Source organism: Oryzias latipes, chromosome 3 (genome assembly GCF_002234675.1).
Source record: "Oryzias latipes chromosome 3, ASM223467v1".
NCBI lineage: Eukaryota > Metazoa > Chordata > Actinopteri > Beloniformes > Adrianichthyidae > Oryzias > Oryzias latipes.
Genome location: NC_019861.2, coordinates 31936681 through 31958605, shown reverse-complemented (window position 1 = coordinate 31958605; position 21925 = coordinate 31936681).

Genomic DNA, 21925 nt, shown 5'->3' with positions numbered 1-21925 from the left:
CTTCTGCCACAGCTCCATGCTTGTCAGCAGTCATATTGTCTGAGTCTTTTCTAATTTGCTTCTCACTCACTGGCCAGAGCCAGTCTTTCAGCAGGCTGATGGTAATGCTTAATGGCATCATAAAGTCTTGTCTGGCCCAGCAGCTCTTGGGGAAGACAGTCAAGTAAACAGCTAAAAGTCAATGGTGGCCTGAAGCATTCTGGGTACACAGATCTCATTAATCTAAAAACAACTCTTTCAGAAATGACAGAAATGAGCCACCGGGTAGAAAAGATGTCTAATAGTTTTTTCTTCTTCTTTTTGAAAAATTCTATCATTATTAATTTATGAAAAATAATTTCTGCAAGGATTCCACCCCGCCCACAATTTCTTATATTCCCCACCTGTCGCCTCTTCTAAAGATAATGAAGAAAACTTGACGTAATAAACAAACAAACAAAAGGAGCTCTAGATGTTCTTCAGTGAGGTGCTGCAGACCTGCTGGGAATCAAAATAACTTTTCTTTACCGAGGCTTAGAAGATACGCTTCACTCAATGTAAAACCAAACACGGGTTGAGATTAAAGAGAGAAAAGAAAGATGAGAAGAAACAGCGCTGCAGATTCTTAACAGCACTCCCTGGTGAGGGATGAAACTGCAGCAGGGAGAGGAGAAACAGCAATGTAAGACCATAAAACACAGTCTGCATTTCAAAGACTGAAGGCCCAGTTTCCGGTCTGCAAACATTTCCCTTTGTGTGGCTCCTGTAAACGTTCATTGCGGCAGACAGATAAGGCAGCTTCCTTTTATTTGAGGACACTTGCAGCCTCATGGAGACATTTGTTATCACAGCTACAGCCCGTTCTTGGCGTTTACTTCATTGTGTGCCAACGTTTTGCTCAAAGGGCTTGTCCACTTTTTTTCTACACCTAGTGATTTTCAACATTTTAGAAAGTGACACTCTCCATTACAGTTAACAGGTTTACATTTTATTTTTTTTTTCAGCCAAACATAGCTATTTGGAAAAGTGGGGTCTGTTGCAGGATTTTATGAGGGAGAAAAAAAAATCAAATTTCTCTGGTAATAGTTCTGCTGGATTTCTTTTTTGAATTTCATTAAAATTAAAATATCTGTCATATTCCAGAAGCATGCTCAATCATTGTATCAAACTTTGGGATTTAAGTAGAACAAAGCTAAAGAAACCGGAATCAATTTAGATATTTTTGTCCATGGTGTTGCATTGGAGGGTTAGTTATGGTATGCTGCACTTAGGGGTTTAAAAGTATGGTATATAACTTAGTGTCAATTCCATCCATCCATCCAACCATCCATCCATCCATCCATCCATCCATCCATCCATCCATCCATCCATCCATCCATCCATCCATCCAACCATCCATCCAACCATCCATCCATCCATCCATCCATCCATCCATCCATCCAACCATCCATCCATCCATCCATCCATCCATCCATCCATCCATCCATCCATCCATCCATCCATCCATCCATCCATCCATCCATCCATCCATCCATCCATCCATCCATCCATCCATCCATCCATCCATCCATCCATCCATCCATCCATGCATCCATCCATCCATCCATCCATCCATCCATCCATCCGAACATGTTGCCAGTTGATTGTAAGGCAGGGTGTCTACTGTTGGTGATTATCTTCCAATGGGAACGTCTAAAATGTCGTGGGTGTAACGATTAATCGATTTATATTCCTCAGTCCAACCAAATCAATCTGTTTGAGGAAAGTTGTTGATCAAATCAAATCCGCCAATACCATTATAAAATTGTTTTAAAATGGAACAAATCAATTATAATTGATTTTGGAAGATGCATGTGATGTCAGCAAAAACTGTTCAGTTCATCATTCCAGTCCATTGTGTGGAACGACTTTAAACTTTGCAAAGACATGTGACCATGCAGTGTGCAACAATGTTCTAAGAATATTAGCTTTAGATTGTTTTCACGTGGAAAAAAAACAGTGGACTGAACTTTAGGAGACTAAAATGTGAATGGATTTACCATCAATCCTTGTTTACATGTTTGTTTGTAGACATATTTTGATTTAAACTTGATTAACTGGGAAGTAACAAAAGGAATCTGGAAAATTTCATCTGCACTGTTCAGTTCCCTGGTATTTATCTCCGAGTCTTACTGCATGAATTTTCGGCTAAGGACGTCCTGGATCAATTTTAGGTCAGTGCATAGGATCATTCCCCCGTAGTAGTCAAAGAGTCTCATGCTAGCTGTTTTACAAAATATGGAAATCTTTGAACAATATGTGCGGCTATTTTTCCTTAGAACAGTCATGGGAAAATTACAGGGTCTCACATTCCTGATTCAGCCTCTGAGCTTCAATTGAAAATTGACCCACTAGACAGTGCGCTGAACCTTTTTTCTTCAATGATTTGTGATCTTCACTGGTGTGCATGGATTACATGAAATCCTCTCCACCTTTATCAAGGTAGGGAGAACATGTCAATTTAAAGATGGGGTCATAGGATAGCACAAGGGTTAAGAAAAGGTAAACAAAGGTATACAAGCATGGCTTACAAAGCATTAACAAATGTTTAAGTGTGACTGTACAGCAGTTTCTGCCTCAAAAGACCTGGGTTTATTTTGTTTCCTTTCCTCTGGAGACAGTTCCAAATCCTGATGGTGGAAAAGCTTGCAATTCAATGAGCCAAGAGAGCCACAGTGGGGAAGTACAACTGTGGCCTCTTTGGATGTCACACGTTTATTCAAAATTCATGTCGGGCTTTGACATTTAGAACTGCCTCAATTTGTCAACATGCTCCAGAATTATGCTCCCAATTAAAAATATCAGAGTCTTTTGCCAGAGTAAAAGCAAATGTACAACTTTTTTTTGTTAATCTCGGGATTTACGTTCTAAAAATAAAAAAGATAAAATTCACAAAGTATAGGATTATAGATGTTTTAGGGCTGTAAAACCCCTCACCACACACTTGATGCACATTTACCTAAGAGACATGAACATTTTTACATTTTTCTGTTTTGCTTAAACTCTTAAAGTTCAAGTCTTTATAGAAAAAGAAGTCCAGTATAATAGAAAGAAAACTATGTTCTAATCGCGATCAAACATTGAATTCTTTAAAGGAGAACAAGGCCCGGAAGAGACTGATAGGCATGGTCTGAAGCCAAACAGTGTGCTGCTAAAAAAAAAAAATCTACAAAATAGCAAGATTGTGATATAGCGAGGTAACACTACAGCGAATAGCAGTGGGTGCAGTTTATTATTCCTTAGTCTTGATTGTTCAGGCTGCTTTGCGAAGAAAAAAAATGTGTGTAGCTGAATGTCATGCTTGTGATATATATATATATATAAAAGAAAAAAAAATGCATGGATAGTTCTGGCAACCTTTATGTGGAAAAGCGTGCTTCTTTTTAATTGTGTGCATACAGTACATTAACCCAAGCACACTTAATAGGTGCTGTGATAAAATAGCTTCACCTTTAGCTGCAGAGCACATCAATTTCCTTTCTGATTGTTTGCAAATCTTCTTAAAAAAAGTCAACTAAACAACATTGAGTTACTAGTTACAACACATCTATCTAGCTTAACCACAGAAGAATGACATAAAACTTCTCTTGTTTAACTAGTAACAAGAGAAGCAAAAAAAAGAATGCATTTTAACGAAAACTAACTTAAGCAAAAGTAATATCAGTAAAGGTAGATATGATCTTTATGAACTTCAAACACTATTATCTGGCCTCTTCATTAACTTTAAAGTAACTCTGTTGTCCAAATCAAAATTGAAACAATATCTTTAGTGGAGTACAAAACGGTTGGAAATATGTTTCCAATTTTTTAACATAAGGATATTTTTGAGCAGCAATTTGTTTCGAAGCTGACAGCTTAATGCCTGTGGTAAATGTTCCATTAAGGTGATGATAGGTTTTATTTCCAAGCAGCTGCTTTCACACAGGTTTTCTCCTTCACTTGGAGCATCGTGTTTCAGACATCTGTGAATTCACAGTGTCTGCAAAAGTATACTTTATTTAATTTGTTATTCTCACTGGAACTAAACCCACGTGATCTTTTGAAGCCGGAGCAGGGTTTTGAACCAAGAGCTTAATCAAGACATCTGACAGCTATAAAATGCTCATCTATTAGTTCTTTAAAAAATAGAGGAAAACACCATGAGACAGCATTTCTCTGCAGAAAACAAAAGAAGAATGATAAAGTATACAAAAAATGGTCTGATAAGATGACGTCTCATAGCATGTACTAAAAAAAGGGTTTGTATTTTAATTAATTATTAAATATCTCTGCCTCTAGAAAGCATATTTCTTTCTTCATCAGTGCTTGCATCTGAAACGGTTTATCCATACCGGGAAGGTCAATGGTATCTCAGGTAGACTTATTGGAAAATTTCAAGCCAAAATATGGCTGCCTCCCCACCGTATCTGTGCATCAACTTTAGTGGTAATATTCAGTAATTCCTGTGAATGTTGCAGAAAGTCGGCATTTGCACATGGTCAGTCAGCTTGTCCCCGGGTACGTGTTGTACTGCTGGATTGGTTAGTGGACAATCCCTGCGGTCTGGTCTGATGGTCTTCTGGCACTATCTGCTATCCTGCAGTCAGTCTAGCACGCGACATGACCAGAAAATCAACCAGGACAGAGTTCTTTGCCCACAGATGATATCTGCCCACTGCTGCTCCTGCTGCCTTCCTTGCTGCTATAGCCGCTATTGAACACCTCATCCCATTCATTCACTGCCCATGAGGATAAGAGGCAGACAGACTGTGTCCCACATGCATGTGAAAGCAGATGAATGACAGATTTAGCCAATAATACTCTGAAAATGCAGAAGGATGTGTCTGTTCTGGTAATTTTATTCTGCTTATTATTCAATATGGACAAAACTTGAGAAAAAGCACACATGTGGCAACAGTGAAAGAGTAATCTGACCAACTGCATATTTACCATTTATATATATATATAGTAGTGAGCTAACAGAAATGTATAAAACATGTCACTGTTTGAATCCTTAGGTATGAGGTTAAGCACGAAGGAACAAATTATGATACTGAACATCTTCATAATCTAAACTACGTTGTAGCCTGACCAATTATCAACAAATCATGGCTATATCGAGCAACAATGAAATAGAAATATAACTACTATCTATAACTAAATGTTTGCCTTTTGATGATTCATAAACATGTTAATAGGCTATTTTTGTAGTTGTAGGTGCTGAACTCAAACAAAAATATCTGTATTTTTGTAAATGTTATCTTCATAGATCATTATTTTTACAGATATATAATTATTCTGGAATGTTGAAAGGACCCTGATATTATGCTTTGTTGCAATACTAGAAACTGTATTTTACTGCCTGTCCCAATAAATGTTTCTTTGTTTAACCTCTTGACAACCGTTTCATTTCCAGCTATAAAACAAAAACATTTTTCTTCATCATAATTCTAATTTAGGGGGTTTTAGAGCTGAAGGAATCAAACCAGGACCTTCTCGCTGTGAGACAAGAGTACTAACCACTGCACCGCAGCACAGTCATATATTGAGATCAATTCTAAAAACAATAGTGATCACTTCTCCAGGTTCTAAATACATCTCTGGTGGTAATGGTCTGTTAGACTCTAACAGAACAGACAGAAGTCTGTTACAGTAGTTCTGGAGGTGAAAGAGTGAATCTATTTTTCAAATCATCAGATTTCTGGGGATGGTAAAAGGCTGATGCTAACGGTCTGAGTGTAATATGACACCAAAATGTCTAAATTTACTTATGTCTTTTTGCCCATAAATAAGCCTAACCCTCTTTACTTTTTTTGCTTTCAAAACCATAAACTGTCCTTTTGTTGTTTTTACCTGATGGCGGTTTGACTGTGTACAGGACTTTAGCTGCTCTATGTGCAGCAGCATAGAGTCTAATGGACAGAAGTGGTTCAGTGACAAAGCTTCAAAAACAGAACAGTCTGCAGAACTGAAAAATGATGTTTGGATAATCTGAGCCAGAAATATGGACTAAACAGCAGAAGCCCAAGAATAGAACCCTGTGGCACCCCACAAGTCAAAATATTTATTAGATCTCGGGTTACGAATGGAAACACATTAACCCCTGCCTTCAATATGTGATCCTACTGTAATGATCCTACCAACTCTACTAGCTTGTCAAAGAGATTTTAAAGCCTTTCTAAAAAAAAAGTGTTTTTGGGGTTTTTAACATGATTTTGTGGCATTTTTCTAAAAATGGAGGACATGTATAAAGAAAATTAAGCTCAAAATTGCATTTCTGAGTGTGTTTTTAGTTAAAGATTTGTGAATCAGTAGCAGGCGGAAAATAAAGCAGTTAAAAAGAGCTTATGCGTGACATTGAAAGTACGCTGGGATGGCCAAAAGCTTCACCAATGCCCACAAAGAGACAAAATTCTATTGAAATACTGCCGCTCTGCAGAAACTACATTCTAAACAACACGTTTGTTTCATTTTGGCCAAAAATGGCATAATCAAAGGTAAAAGACCACTGGGAATGCTTTTAGAATAGATCAAACCATGATCAGAGTGGGTGTTGAGGCTTCATTTGGTTAAAGCAGCAGTAAAAACAAACTTATTGACAGATTCGGTCACATCGACTGCACTGGTTAAAAAAATCATAAACTTTAATCAAAACTCTTTCCCAAACAATAATGTTTTTGACGTGGTTTATTGAATTGGTATTCTTATATTTTGGATTTTCTGTTTCAGAAAGAGGAGAACTCATTGCACAAAATGAGCAAAAAAAAAGCCAGCAAGAAAAAAAAAGGAGAAGAAATTAGACTGCTTTCAAAATAAAATACAGGCTACAAAAAAACATAAAAAGGTAACTGTGTTTGGGTACGACCAGCCATTCAAAAATAAATAAATTACACAAATAAAAGAAAAAAGCACTATTCAGTCATTGCAATTTAAAATGCAGGTTTTTCAATGATCAGCAGGAGCTTTTCAAATGCTGCCAGAGCCTGAGAAATGTATCAGTGTAACCCTTGTGCTATCCTAGGCACTTTAACGTTGGGAGTTGGGTCATCTAGACCCACTAGACGGTGCGCTGAACCTTTTTTCTTGAATGATTTGTGATCTTCACTGGTGTCCATGGATTACATGAAATCTTTCCACCTTTATCCACCTTTTTCATGGTAGGGAGAACACGTCAAAGTAAGGGTGGGGTCATCTAAGATAGCACAAGGGTTAAAGCCCAAGCTTACTTTTTTCTGATTAATTCACAAAAATTTCCAAAGCTGCCTTTTATTGATTGTTTCTGGCAATTCTTGAGTCTCCGTTTACCACCCAGAGAGCCTTAAAGGACGTCAAAATGTAAGTAATCGAGCAGTATAGAGCAACACATACTGCAAACACCTTTCAAACACTCAGACAAATTTGTTGGATGTCGTTTGCTCAATTTTGCTCTTTTGGTTCATTTGTTTTTTTGGCCTCTCTGACCCTGTCGGTCTCCTCTCTGCTGACCCCCTCTTTCAAACACATGTAAACTGTCTATCTCATCTCCAACAACACTCATCCCTTTTCACGCCGGCATGTTTATTCATGGCACGACTCGTTTTGTGGCACATCAGAAGCCTTGCAGCAAGGAAAAGTGGCAGGCTGCTGTGAATTTCCAGCCTGACAACATGTCAAAGGAGAAGAAGCACAAAGGAATCATAAACGTCCACATTCAGCCGCTGCACAGCTTATGTGAAATGACCACTCCAGGCATTATACTCCAACCGAGAGTACATACTAATCATCTCATCCAGGTGAAGGCTTGAGTGGCCCACATTTCAAAGACAAAATAAAAACATGTCCTCCAAAGACGCTGCTGATCAAAGGGCAGCAACAGCAGCCGTGTCACATCTTTCTGACAAATATGGAGAAGCCAGGGACTCTGCTGCCGGTGGCACTCCACTTCCTCTGCATCTTAACGCTGTGAAATCCTGCCAATGCGGGGCAGAGCACATCCAAGGAAATCGTACTGTAAGAGTCAGTCTGTTTGGAGCTTCGCTTTTTATGTTAATCCTGAGCTGGAGAAGAGGTACACAGAAACAGCATAGCTGTAGTTCTCCATCTGTAATGGGGGGGGGGGGGGGGGCTAAGGTTAGACGTGTTGAATAAGTAATACGGGGTAAGCAACACCAGTGTGGCCAGGGAGAGCACTTCATGGCCCAATACATAATTTAGGTTGGAAAAGGAGGCTTTCTCCTCAGCAGGAGGCTCTTAAGGTTGTTGCACATTTTATTAAATGTCAACAGAAAGGTTCTAGTTTCCAACAAAGGCTAGATTTAGTAGTTAACTTATAACAAACAACGAGGGGATCTGAGAGTCAAAAGATTAGGAGTCTGTGCCTTTTAGGATGGGGATGCTGAGGGGTTTACATTAATGTACAGGCAGGTCTGTGTCAAGGAACGAAGGCGTGGACACAAGATGCAGGACGACAGAAGTTGAGAACACAAGGATTTTAATCCTAAGGAAGGCACTGAGACTCGAAAACTAGTGATAATCATAAGAGAACGATCCAGTGATAAGTGAGGAGGAACACAAGGTATATATACACACACAACAGTGATTGACAACAGGTGAGTAAACAGGTGCTGGCGATGAAGACGTCAAGTCCACAGAAACACAACAGAACACCGAACCGGAACCTAACAAATAAAAGCCTCAACCCGGAAGTGAAGGTGAACCTAACCGCCCTGGCCCCCGGTACCCGACAGTACCCCTCCCTCAAGGGGCGCCTCTGGGCGCACCCCCGGGTTTGTCAGGATGGCGACGGTGGAACTCCCGGAGCATGTCCTTGTCCAGCATCCTTGAAGTCGGCTCCCAGGACCTCTCCTCGGGACCGTACCCCTTCCAGTCCACCAGGTACTGCAGACCCCGACCCCGCCGTCTGACGTCCATGATGCGTCTGATGGTCCATGCAGGCTGACCGTCGATGAGACGAGGCGGTGGCGGTTGGGAGGGAGAAGGCTGGAGAGGACTCGTAACGTGTGGTTTGAGCTGAGAGACGTGAAAGACTGGATGAACACGCATAGTACGAGGAAGGCGCAGTCGGACCGCCACAGGGTTGATGACCCTCTCCACCTTGAAAGGCCCGATGTACTTGGGAGACAGCTTCCTCGACTCCGTCCGCAGCTTGATGTTAGCTGTAGATAGGAGAACCAACTGACCTGGCGTGTAGGTAGGTGCAGGTAACCTATGCCGGTCGGCCAGTCTCTTGTTAGCTGCGGATGAGCGAAGGAGAGCAGCGCGTGCCTCCCTCCAGATGCGCCTGCAGCGGCGGTAGAGGTGTTGAACCGACGGAACCGTCGCCTCCTTCTCCTGCTCCGGAAACAATGGAGGTTGGTAGCCCAGGGAACTCTCAAAGGGGGACATACCTGAAGCAGATGATGTCATAGAGTTGTGGGCGTACTCAACCCACGGCAGCAGGGTGCTCCAAGAGGTCTGGTTACGGGAACAGACGCATCGGAGAGCCACCTCAAGGTCCTGATTGGTCCTCTCGGCCTGCCCGTTGGACTGTGGATGGAACCCCGAAGAGAGACTGACCGTGGGACCAAAGGCTGCACAGAAAGTCTTCCATAATTGTGAAATGAACTGAGGACCCCGGTCAGAGACGATATCCAACGGAATGCCGTGCAGCCGGAACACATGTTCAATGACGAGTCTGGCGGTCTCAACGGCCGAAGGCAACTTCCTCAGGGGCACGAAGTGGGCTGCCTTGGAAAACCGGTCCACGATCGTCATGATTGCAGTCCTCCCCGAGGAGGATGGCAGACCGGTCACAAAGTCCAGGGCGATGTGGGACCACGGACGGCTCGGGACAGGTAAGGGGTGTAACAGACCTGCTGGTGGTCGATTGCTGACCTTGTTCTGGGCGCAGATCGTGCAGGCCAACACAAACTCCCTGGCGTCCTTTGCCAAGCTGGGCCACCAGAAACAGCGACGCAGGAAGGAGACAGTTCTGTGTACACCGGGGTGACAAGTGAGGCGAGTAGCGTGAGCCCATTGAAGGGCCTGACTCCTTACGGCCCTGGGTACATAGAGTCTGTTAGGTGGCCCACTACCAGGGTCAGGTTCCCGGGTCTGGGCAGCTTTGATATCCCTCTCCAGCTGCCAGGAGAGGGCACCCAGAACACAGGAGGCAGGTATCACAGTCTTAGGTTGCTGACTCTCCACCACCGGTTCCTGTTGCCGAGAAAGAGCGTCCGGCTTGACGTTCTTGGAGCCAGGGCGGTAAGACACCACAAAATCAAAACGAGCAAAAAACAGTGACCACCGTGCCTGTCTAGAGTTAAGCCGTTTTGCGGTCCGGATATAGGACAAGTTCTTATGATCAGTCCAGACCACAAAAGGCTGACCCGCCCCCTCCAACCAGTGCCTCCACTCCTCCAACGCCAACTTGATGGCCAGAAGCTCCTTGTCACCCACATCATAGTTAGTCTCCGCCGGATTAAGCCGGCGGGAGAAGAACGCGCAAGGATGAAGCTTGCTGTCCGCACCCTTACGCTGGGACAACACAGCTCCAACCCCAGTGTCTGAAGCATCAACCTCCACAACGAACTGAGCGGAGGGATCGGGTTGGACAAGGACCGGCGCCGTGGTGAAAAGGCGTTTGAGGTTCCGAAAAGCGCCCTCAGCGGCCTCCGTCCAAATAAAAGGCGAGGAGGTGGAGGTCAGACCCGTAAGGGGGGCTGCGACTGAGCTGTAATTTCGGATGAAACGGCGTAGATAGTTGGCAAACCCCAAAAACCGTTGGAGCTGTTTGCGAGTGGCCGGGGTGGGCCAATCCACCACCGCACTGACCTTAGCCGGATCCGGTCGCACCTCCCCTCCAGTGACCACAAAACCCAAAAACGATACACTAGAGGAGTGGAAATCACATTTCTCGGCCTTCACAAACAGTTTATTCTCCAGGAGCCGTTGGAGAACCAGACGAACATGCCGCCTATGTTCGCTGGGGGTCCTGGAGAAGATGAGAATATCATCCAGGTACACAAACACGAAATGATGGATGTAATCTCGTAGCACATCATTAATCATGCCCTGAAAAACAGCTGGAGCGTTGGACAAACCAAAAGGCATCACCAAATACTCATAGTGTCCAAGATGTGTGTTGAAGGCGGTCTTCCACTCGTCACCCTCCCTCATACGCACCAAGTGGTACGCATTCCTTAAGTCCAATTTAGTGAAGATCCGGGCCTCCTGTAAAGACTCAAATGCAGTGTTCATGAGTGGAAGAGGATAACGGTTCTTAATAGTGATGGCGTTTAACCCACGAAAATCAATGCATGGCCGTAAAGAACCGTCCTTCTTCCCTACAAAGAAAAACCCAGCTCCCACAGGGGACGAAGAGGGTCTGATAAGGCCCGCCTGAAGAGAGTCAGTCACATACTGCTCCATGGCCTCCCTCTCAGGCTTAGACAGACTGTAAAGATGAGTCCTGGGGAGAGTAGCACCGGGCTGCAGCTCTATTGAGCAGTCATAAGGCCTGTGAGGAGGTAATGAGAGAGCCCGGGATTTCGAAAACACCTCCCCCAGATCGTGGTATTCAGAGGGCACCTTGGAGAGGTCGGGTGAGGACGGCTGTCCTACTGGGTCAGCGGAATCAGCCCCTGGATGCCGAGCTGAGCGTAAACAGACCTCGTGACAGTGATTACTCCAACTGTTTATACGGTTGTTAGGCCAGTCAATGACTGGATTATGGGCCAGGAGCCAAGGAAACCCCAGAACCACCGGATTAAGTGGTGAGTTAAACAGAAAAAAACGAGTATGTTCGTGATGGTTCCCAGACAGTATGAGGTGGACTGGCTCAGTAATCTGGTCAATAGTGGCGACAGCCTTTCCATTAAGGGAAATAACCTGCCAAGAACGGGGAAGTAACTCGGTCCTTAGTCCGACCCGTTTGGCTAGCTCGGCATCCATGAGGTTCTGTTCAGCCCCTGAGTCCAATAAGGCCTGAACAGGAAACCCCCCACCCCTAGACATGACATGACCCTCCAGAAAACAGGAGGTGGATTTTGAACAGGTGGGCGCATGCCCTCCGTTCGTCAGTGTGCCCACTCTTAATGACGAACGGAGACATTTGGGCAGTGCTTACAGAAATGTCCCCGCTGACCACAGTAAAGACACTCACCCGCCGCTATCCGTCGTCTGCGCTCAGAGGGGGATAAACGGCCACGACCCAGCTGCATGGGTTCCTCCAACGGAGCTACAGGAGAGTCTGTGGAAGCAACCGAAGAAGGATGAGAGGAGGGCGGGTCGTAGTCGTCAGTGCGTCCCCGGGAAAAGGAAGCGTTCGACTGGCGCCCCCGTCGGCGATCCTGCAGTCGATTGTCGATCCTGATGACTAGCGCGATGAGAGGCTCCAGAGACGACGGCAACTCCAATGGAGCTAGGTTGTCTTTCAGCACCTCGGACAGTCCCTCCAGGAAAGCGTCTACGAGCGCGGCGGGATTCCATCCGCTCTCAGCAGCGAGAGTCCGGAACTCAATAGCGTAGTCCGTCACCCGACGATTTCCCTGCGTCAACCGCATCAGCGCCCGGGCTGCCTCTCGACCGGGTTTCGTGTGCTGAAAAACTTGGGTGAAGGCATCGAGAAAAAAAGAAAGAGAAGCGCAGGTTGCTCCCCCACGTTGCCACTCCGCGGTGGCCCACGCTCCGGCTCTGCCGGTGAGGTGAGAAATAATAAACGCCACCTTGGCACGATCCGTGGGAAAACTGGCAGCATGCAGCTCGAAATGGAGTTCACACTGTGTGACAAACGCCCGGCAGTCCCCAGAGTCACCAGAAAACCTCTCCGGTCGGGCCAGCTGAACCGCTGGGGCGGAAGGCGTCTGGACCGGAACCATCGGTGTGGATGCGGCAGAGGAGGGATGGAGCGGCTGAGGTGTCAGCGGCTGCTGAACCTGTCTTGCCAGGGTGTCGATGCGATCGCAGATCGCATTCAGCTGTTTCTCCTGGCGATCGGCCATCTCCAGCATACCTCGGCGGAGGCAGTTCAGCTGTTCCTCCTGGTGGCGAATGACCCACTCCTGGCTGCTGGCGTTTGCTCGAGAAGCTTCTGCGTCTGCTGCGTCCATGTTGCCTGGATCGTAATGTCAAGGAACGAAGGCGTGGACACAAGATGCAGGACGACAGAAGTTGAGAACACAAGGATTTTAATCCTAAGGAAGGCACTGAGACTCGAAAACTAGTGATAATCATAAGAGAACGATCCAGTGATAAGTGAGGAGGAACACAAGGTATATATACACACACAACAGTGATTGACAACAGGTGAGTAAACAGGTGCTGGCGATGAAGACGTCAAGTCCACAGAAACACAACAGAACACCGAACCGGAACCTAACAAATAAAAGCCTCAACCCGGAAGTGAAGGTGAACCTAACCGCCCTGGCCCCCGGTACCCGACAGTCTGGGAGTAAAACTAGGTGAAATATTCCTAATATAAAGTCCTATGAAACAAGACATGCACATCTTTATATCATCAGGCGAAGCAGGATTACAAATAAGCACACAAATACACATTTTATAAACACAGAATGTGAACAAATATTCAAGCGTCAAGTCGGAATGCACAAAAAAAATCCAGTGGACCAATATATGTCATAAAAGCTGCACAAATAAGAAGAGACGTCCTTAAGAATCGTCGCTACTTAAAGCCCTCAAGTTAATTTGGCTCTAATCTTTTCATCACACGTTCAGAATCCAGCTTTTAATTGCTGTTGTTGGTCGGAGGCCTGAGGGACCTGCATATTTGTGGATCCAGCATCACCAAGTGTTCTTTTTTATGGCCTTTGAAAAAAAGGAGGGGGGGGGGATTACAAAGTCTATGCTGCTTTTAAAAATATGCAGGAAAACTATTGCATTTGCTAACAAATTGGTTTAAGGATTGCTGACCTGAAAGCTACAAGTAAGCCATTTCATCTCTAAAACATCGTGCACGCTGCTGCAAAACTCAGAGGCCACTGGAGAGTCGCCTCCAAACTGTGTGAATCTCTGCTTCCTCACGAGGCGCCCGAGAAAGAAATGCTCCGTCAGACTTTGAGCAATTTTTAGCATAAGACGGGTGTGGTGTTGCTGCAGGGATTTAGTTTGAAACATCATGTCGTTCACGCTGTGTGAGCAACCAGTCAGCAGGTTTTCAGCTGAGTAAATTCAACCCAGATACTGAATATGAATCTGAGCGGAGCCCCAGTGAAATGCAGGAGCCCAGAGTGGAGCGCGCGGCTTCAGCAGAGTTTCAATTTGTGATGAAAGATAGGAGATTTTTTGTTTTGCATCAGATTTCTGTTTTAGCCCTGTGGATCGCTGTTTTTATGGATGAGTGCAATTACAGGAACACGAGCACTCTGGCATGGAAAGGAAATGCTAATCAAATCATCAGGAATTTAGTTTGTCAATTTTTCAAAAAATGAAGAGAGAAAAAAGGCAAAAGATTTTTTTTTTTTTTTTACCAGGAAATGAGCTTAAGTCAACATAAATAAACTGGAAAGATAAAAATCCATCAAAACAATCAGAGCTGCAATCTGTAAACCATGCATGGGTGTCAAAACTTTTAGCAAAGAGGAGATCTGGTGAAGTGAAAATATTTTGTATAAACACGACAGTGTTTACAAAACCTTAAAACTTAAGTTAGCACACCACAATCAAGAAATACACAGAGCTTTTAGAAAATGGGGGCTGCAAAATAATCAATTATATATCTATATATCTATCTATATATAGATAGATAGATAGATAGATAGATAGATAGATAGATAGATAGATAGATAGATAGATAGATAGATAGATAGATAGATAGATAGATAGATAGATAGATAGATAGATAGATAGATAGATAGATAGATAGATAGATAGATAGATAGATAGATAGATAGATAGATAGATAGATAGATAGATAGATAGATAGATAGATAGATAGATAAACAGCCATTATTCTGGAAAGAGAGCTTATAGATCTATTCTATGTTTTGTATGCAGACATTAGATAAAGGTCTGTATCCTTCTTCAGCTGATATCAGCGGCTCTGAAAGTTGAGGTCAAGTTGTCTGCAGGTCAGAACTTTGCTGAAAATCAGGGTCACTTCAGACTTTTGGAGAAGGCGATGAATCCAGGCGCCATATTTCTTGAAATTATCTGTGAGAGTAGGCTGCGCGCCTATTTGAATTTGAATGCGGGTCGGACTTTGGACACGCTTGCTTTAAACCATTCACTGATGACTAACAACTCTCAGACTATGTCTGAATTCTCAGCACCTCACTCACCGGTGAACATCCAGGGTTCAGACATTGAGTTTGTTTGGGTGTTCACCTGAACAACAGAATGGACTGGTCCAATAACACGGATGCTCTGTACAGGAGGGGTCAGAGTCGCCTTCACCTGCTGAGGAGACTCAGGTCGTTTGGCGTGTGCAGACAGCTGCTCAGGACCTTTCATGACACTGTGGTGGCCTCAGTGGTCCTTTAAGGAGTTGTGTGCTGGGCAGGTGGCAGTACAGGCAGAGATATGAGGAGGCTTAACAAACATGGAGGAGGTGGCGGACAGGAGGATGTTGGCTAAGCAACATCCATCATGGATAACCCCTCCCACCCCCTGCATCAAACTGTAGAGGCGCTGACCACGTCCTTCAGCACAAGACTGTTGCACCCACAGTTCAGGATGGAACGCCACCGCAGGTCAGTCCTCCCCAACGTGTTAAAGTGACACTCCACGGTCCAAGGGGTGTTTTTTCTTTCTTTCACTCATTTATTCATTTACTTTTGTTGCAGTTGTTGCTGTTTTCAATCAGTTTTGTTCCTGAACGGTTTTGGTGTGTACTTTATTAGTTACTTATTTTTGAGTAAAAAAAAAAAGTTTTACGCGTTTTTTACAGTTGATCATACGACGGAGTTTTAGGGCCACGGTGAGGAAAAAAAATTCTGGCCAACGTGGCGAGATTAAAGTCGTCATGTCGACTTTAATCTCGTCATGACGAGAAAAAACTCGACACAAAGTTTCGAGAAAAAACTCGTCTTGTCGAGATTAAAGTCGAAATAAAGTTTCGAGATTAAAGTAGCAATGTTGCGCGATAGAAGTGAAGCTGAGTCTTTCAGGAGTATTCAGTGTTATGGCTAATGTTAGTGAGCTAGTGGCTTTGTATTTAAGAGTTTACGACAGAGTTTTATGGCCACCAAAAAAAAGTAATTTTATTAGGAGATAAAAACTCGTAAATTTACAGGAAAAAATTCATAGATTAAAAAGGAGAAAACCCCGAAGTTGTCTGTTTAGCGGAGCCTTTCTTGAAGATGAAGTATGTGGAGCCTTTTGTGAAGCTTTATTTCCGGATTATAGGTTTAAAACAAAGAGATTCTGAACCTTTTGGCGACTCAAAATCAGATTATTTTCAGTGTAGCAGTCTTTCCGGGGTTCGGTGTCGGTAAAGCGGAGTTTCATATGTAAAATAAGGAGCTCAGAGACACGTTTGGGTGTAGAGGATCGCTGCAGCCTTTATTCTCCTTTTCATTCACATCACCTGAAGTTCATCTGTCACATTACGTCATGAACCTGTCATCCGATCACCAATGCGGAAGTAAACAGTGTTACATACGCCCCCTCCTGCAGATGAAGCGACCCGTCTGATCATTAAAAACAAAGATGAATGAAAATAGTCTGTTATATTAGCATTACAACGTTGAAAAAGGCAAAAAGTGCTTCTCCTCCTCAGACGGAAGCATCACACAAACGTAGAGATCTGGTCTTTGGTGGAGGAAGAAAGGATTCAAGCAAACAGCTGCAGGGACAACCGATGCCGGCTTCATCATCGGGCTGCAGAGTATGGAGGCAGAGATCCTGCAAACCAACCATCAATAAATAAAACTTTAATAACTTTTAAATCAAACAAATGAGCTTCCAGACATTTGGAACATTATCAATTAACATTCAACTCACCTGTTCAACAAAGTTTAGTCGGTCAGCTCTGCTGCTGCACGGTGTTCACCTGCTGCTCTGCATGCTGCTCACTTCCACAATAATCTCGTAAATTTACGAGTTTTTTTCTCTCGCGCGCAACATTGCGACTTTAATCTCGAAACTTTATTTCGACTTTTATCTCGACAAGACGAGTTTTTTCTCGAAACTTTGTGTCGAGTTTTTTCTCGTCATGACGAGATTAAAGTCGACATGACGACTTTAATCTCGCCACGTTGGCCAGAATTTTTTTCCCTCACCGTGGCCCTAAAACTCCGTCGTATGATCACATGTTTGCAGTGGATCACATGTTTTTTACACTTTCGCATCTGTATTTACTCAATGTTTATTTATTTATTTAATATGAATGTCATTTTTGATGTCCTTTTTTGATGTTATTTCTTTTTTTTTTTTTTTTTTCTTTTTTTTTTTAACTTGTCCTGTCCAACAGCTAGGCAGGCGGATGAGAGCTGAGGGCCTCTTGTGTTGGACATATTTTATTTTAACAAGAGGGGTTATTAATCTTCAGACAAACCAAAGGTGTGACTGAACAAACCCCTTTTGTAATTGAGGCCAAACTTTAATCATTTCAACCATGATTGAAAATCTTTGGTGTTGAACCAGACGGAAAAGGAAAGAAGGGAAGAAGAGGGAGGGATGTCGGGGGGGGGGGGGGGTGATAGTGAGAGGGGGGGGTAAGACCATGAAGCAGCATAGAGCAGACAGGTTTACTGGTTGTTTATCGTTACGGTAGAGTTCAAATGTAGCACAAAAAGGGCGGGGCCTGTTCACACACACTCAAATATTATCAACACACCTGCTAGCTGCAAAAAATGTTCACATGTCAACATGTACACAAAACAGATAGTGTTCACACACGCATACCTATGCCTTTAAACCAGTGCTTCTCAATTATTTTTTGCCAGGCCCCCCCTAGGAAAAGAAAATGTTTCGCGCCCCCCCTGACACCCCCCCCCCCCATAACCCCCCCCACACACACACACACACACACAGACACACTCGCGCGGTGACAATACATCAGGTCAGTATCTATAAAATTTGTATACCTAAAATTGTATCTTTTAACACTAACAAAAGAAAAAAGCAAAATAAATCCACTTTCAACAAATATTAACTTTATTTAGCCACAGAAACCCTGTTCTAGTCTAAAACAAAAAAGAAGCTGAAAGTACCTGAAATAAAAAAAATCTGTCATTCCTTATTTAAACTAGAAACATTTTGACCAACTGAACCATTTGATGCTGAAAAAAATAATTCAATCAATAAATAATATTAAATCTAAATTGATCTGAAACATTAACACAGCAGCACCAATATATTTAACGTTTTTAGTCTGAAGAAATAGGTAAAAACGTGCTGATTTTTTTTTTCTAAATGACGGATTGTTTATTTCTGATCTCATAAAAGTGCAGCTGTTTTCCTGCATTACCTGCTGTCTTATGTCTGTCTGACACCAACTAAACCACAGGCAGACAAAGAAAACATGGATGGAAAATAAAGACACGTCATCAAAATGTCTACAATAGTTCATAAAGAATGACATTGTTAGCATGAGCTTAGGAATCTAAGGGCAGCGGTGATCTTGGGCAACAGGCAGCGGTAGCAGTGGTCCGCGTGCCCCGATTCCCCTGGCAGACAGGGCCCACACCACCCCTCCCCTTTCGTTCTCACTCGCGCAGCCGCGGACAGACAGAACAGACAATAGGAACCGAATAGTGGACCAGATTATTTTCCAAGCACTGAGCCGCTGTCACCGCTGCCCCCACGTTAAATTTGCGCACCGGACAAACCTGTGCCTAAAACCGCCACCACCGCGCGCCCCCCCTGGCATCGCTTCGTGCCCCCCCCTGGGGGCGCGCCCCACTATTTGAGAAGCACTGCTTTAAACCAACTAGTGTGAAATCTTTCATTCATTCAATCATGCAAACTATAAGTGCAAAGGTGAGCTAACACCTGTGCTCAGGTGAGTGTTTATGTTCTTCTAAAATGGATGGTGGAATGTGAAAAGAAGGAGGAGGAGCGCCCAGCCACCCCCACACCCAGACCCCCGCTGCAGCAGCAGCGGCAGCCGGAATTCCCCCAACGCCACACGGGAACAGGCAGGGAACAACTGCCGCCCGGGCGACCAAGACCGCCACCCAGGCCAGGGCCAGCAGGACCGCCGCGAGGCCCCCCGAGCCAGAGAGCAGGGAGGCGCGGAGGGAAAGAGAGCGCCGCCCCAGCCCAGCCAGGACAGCAGCCCCCCCGCCGCGCCGGAAGAGCCCAACGCAGGGCCCCACCGGAGAAGGACGCCCACAGCCCCAGATGAGCACCCCACCACCACCCAGGAGTTCCGGGCATCCCCCCGCCCCAACCCCAGGTACGAGCCAGGACCCCCCAAGGGAGACCCGCTCCGCACTCCAGGCAGCCACCCACCCGGCCTACGGTTGGTCCAGGGAGGAGCAAGGCAGGGGCCCGCCGCCCCCGCCCAGGAGGGGGGAACCCCGGGGAAAAAAGGGTGGCCCACAAGGGGTGTTATAAATATGGCCCGACCAGGCTCGGCCATGTTGGAAGTTTGGCGGGGCCCAGCGCTCAGGAGCAAGGACCAGGACCCACCCCCCAGGGACACGAACACCCCCGGCTCAGGTGTAATATTAACCCCCCCACCGTGCGGAGAGAGCACCGCCGGGCCCAGGGAGCCGGCACCCAAGGGACACGGCCGCCATCGCCAAGGGGCCCGCACCCCCCACCAGGGAAGGGGTAGGGGACAGATGGACCCAGGTCCCACCTTCCTTGCAAAATGTGTGTGCGTGTATGTGTGTTTGAGAGGGTGTGTGTGTGCATGTGTGTGTGTTTATGTTGGAATGTATATATTGAAGGGGGAGGGCTGTGTGTACTAAGGGGGGTGCAGTTAAAATTGGCGAGTAGGGCACTAAGGGGACATCTCCTGATTACTCACAGTGATGTCCCCTCACCCTCCCCACCAAGGGGCCCTAAATGTCTAAGGTGCGGTTAAAATTGGCGGGTAGGGTGCCAGGAGGACATCTGCTGCTTGCTTGCAGTGATGTCCACTGCCACTGCCAAGTAGCCCCCCCCCAAGGCGCATCGCAGGCTAGACCCCCCACCCCTTCACCCTATTATGAGGTTATATGAGGAAGGGGGTAAGTTGGGGACAGCTGGTAGACTGTCCCCCGGTGGTCAAACAGCTGTCCCCCAGCCCCCCCCCCCCCCCCCCCAGCAAAGGGGCCAGGGCCACCCAGCCCAGGGGCCCCACCCCCGGAGGCGCCGACACCCCAGGCCCGGCACCACCCACCCCACACCGAGAGAGAGGAGCCAGAAAGCGTCGCCCCCCCCCGGAGCAAGCCCAGGCTCCCACCCCCAGACGCTGGCCATAGAGGAGCTCTGGTCAGGCCTTGACGGGACCGAGGAGGCCAACCGGCCGAGGCAACCACTGATTGCCTCAGCGGAGACCCCGACCCGTTAGCCCCCCGGCCCGTACCAATAATGGGCCCCCCCCCCCAGAACGCCCCCCCACAGGACAGGGCCGACAAGGCCCCCACCCCACACCACCCCAGACCCCGAAGCCGAAGCGGATGACACCCAGATGTTATTTCTGAATGTCGTTGTTGCTGCCACAGATAAATGAAGATAATGATAATGATAATGAGATAAAATGAATTTCCCCATTGTGGGATTAATAAAGTCATCTAAGAAAACAAAAAAAATAATTCCCTCCCTAATGCTTTATTTACTAAACAGTCTGTCTTGTGCCCTGGATTCTAAAAGCAATTTGGTCACCATGCTCACTATATGACTTCACAGATTTCACAAAGTGAAAACCTAATAAATACGAGCATTTTACAAACACTGTTTATGAATCCACTGTTTTCTGATGGTGAAAACGTTGACGGTTTATTAACAATATACATTTTAGCTCTTTTTTTTGCACAAAAATTTTTAGTAAAGAAAAATCCACGAACAAAACCAAAACAAACATGTCAGGGGTATCCATTAAAGGTGTAGGAAAAAACTGTTTCAGGGATATATCGCGATAGTTAATTTGGCGATATTTGTACTGATTTAAAATGCCGACAGGACAATAATTAATTTTTTTGTGAGCGTCTTTCAGTGTCTGACTCTTGTTTTCTACTTAAACCCCAACCACTAGATGGCAGCGCCGCACACTGAGCCTCTTTGAGCAGCTCTACACCGCACAAAACAACTACAAAATCTCAGTGAAGCAGCTTGTTTTGTTATGATAAATGGACCACTTAGTTTTTACTTGGGATGGCAACCGAACCAAAACTCTGTGCCATGTTGCTGCCTGTATCACATAAATACGCGGATTGCGGTGCTTTGTAGTGGACTCAGATAAGAACGAGTGAAGCACTGCAGTCGTACACGGAGCATCAGCCAAAATGCTGTCGGCAAAGCAGGCCAAAGTTCTGCAGAACCTCCCAGTAATTGATTCTAGTTCAGATCAGAATGATGTGTACAACGCTCTGAAAGAAGGCCAACGTCGTGGCGATGAGCGCTGAAATACGTGTTTATTTCTGCAAGTAAAAAAGCTGATCTGCAGCTGCAGTGACCACTGTAATGTAAACAAAACATCTTACTCACATTAAAGCTCAAGCTCCGCTTAGTAAGACTGTGACAACAACAATCTTATTTCTATGTCACCACCATGCCAAAACCCGAAAATAAAAGAAAAGAGCGAGAATGTGTGCCTACAAAAGACTGTGTTATAGATGCACACAATACGCTAACCAAACGGCTGAACCGGATGACTCAATGGAAGCTAACGACTTCACTCTGTCCCCTCTTCCTGATACGCCGCTTAAGTCCCCACAACTGAAAAGAGGTATTGTTACCAAACTCTCTTGCCTCATGAATTCAAGATCTGACTCCCTTGAAAAGATGGTGGGGGAGAACTGTATGAAAATCAAAGGTCTGAAAAAAACCATTGACTTCG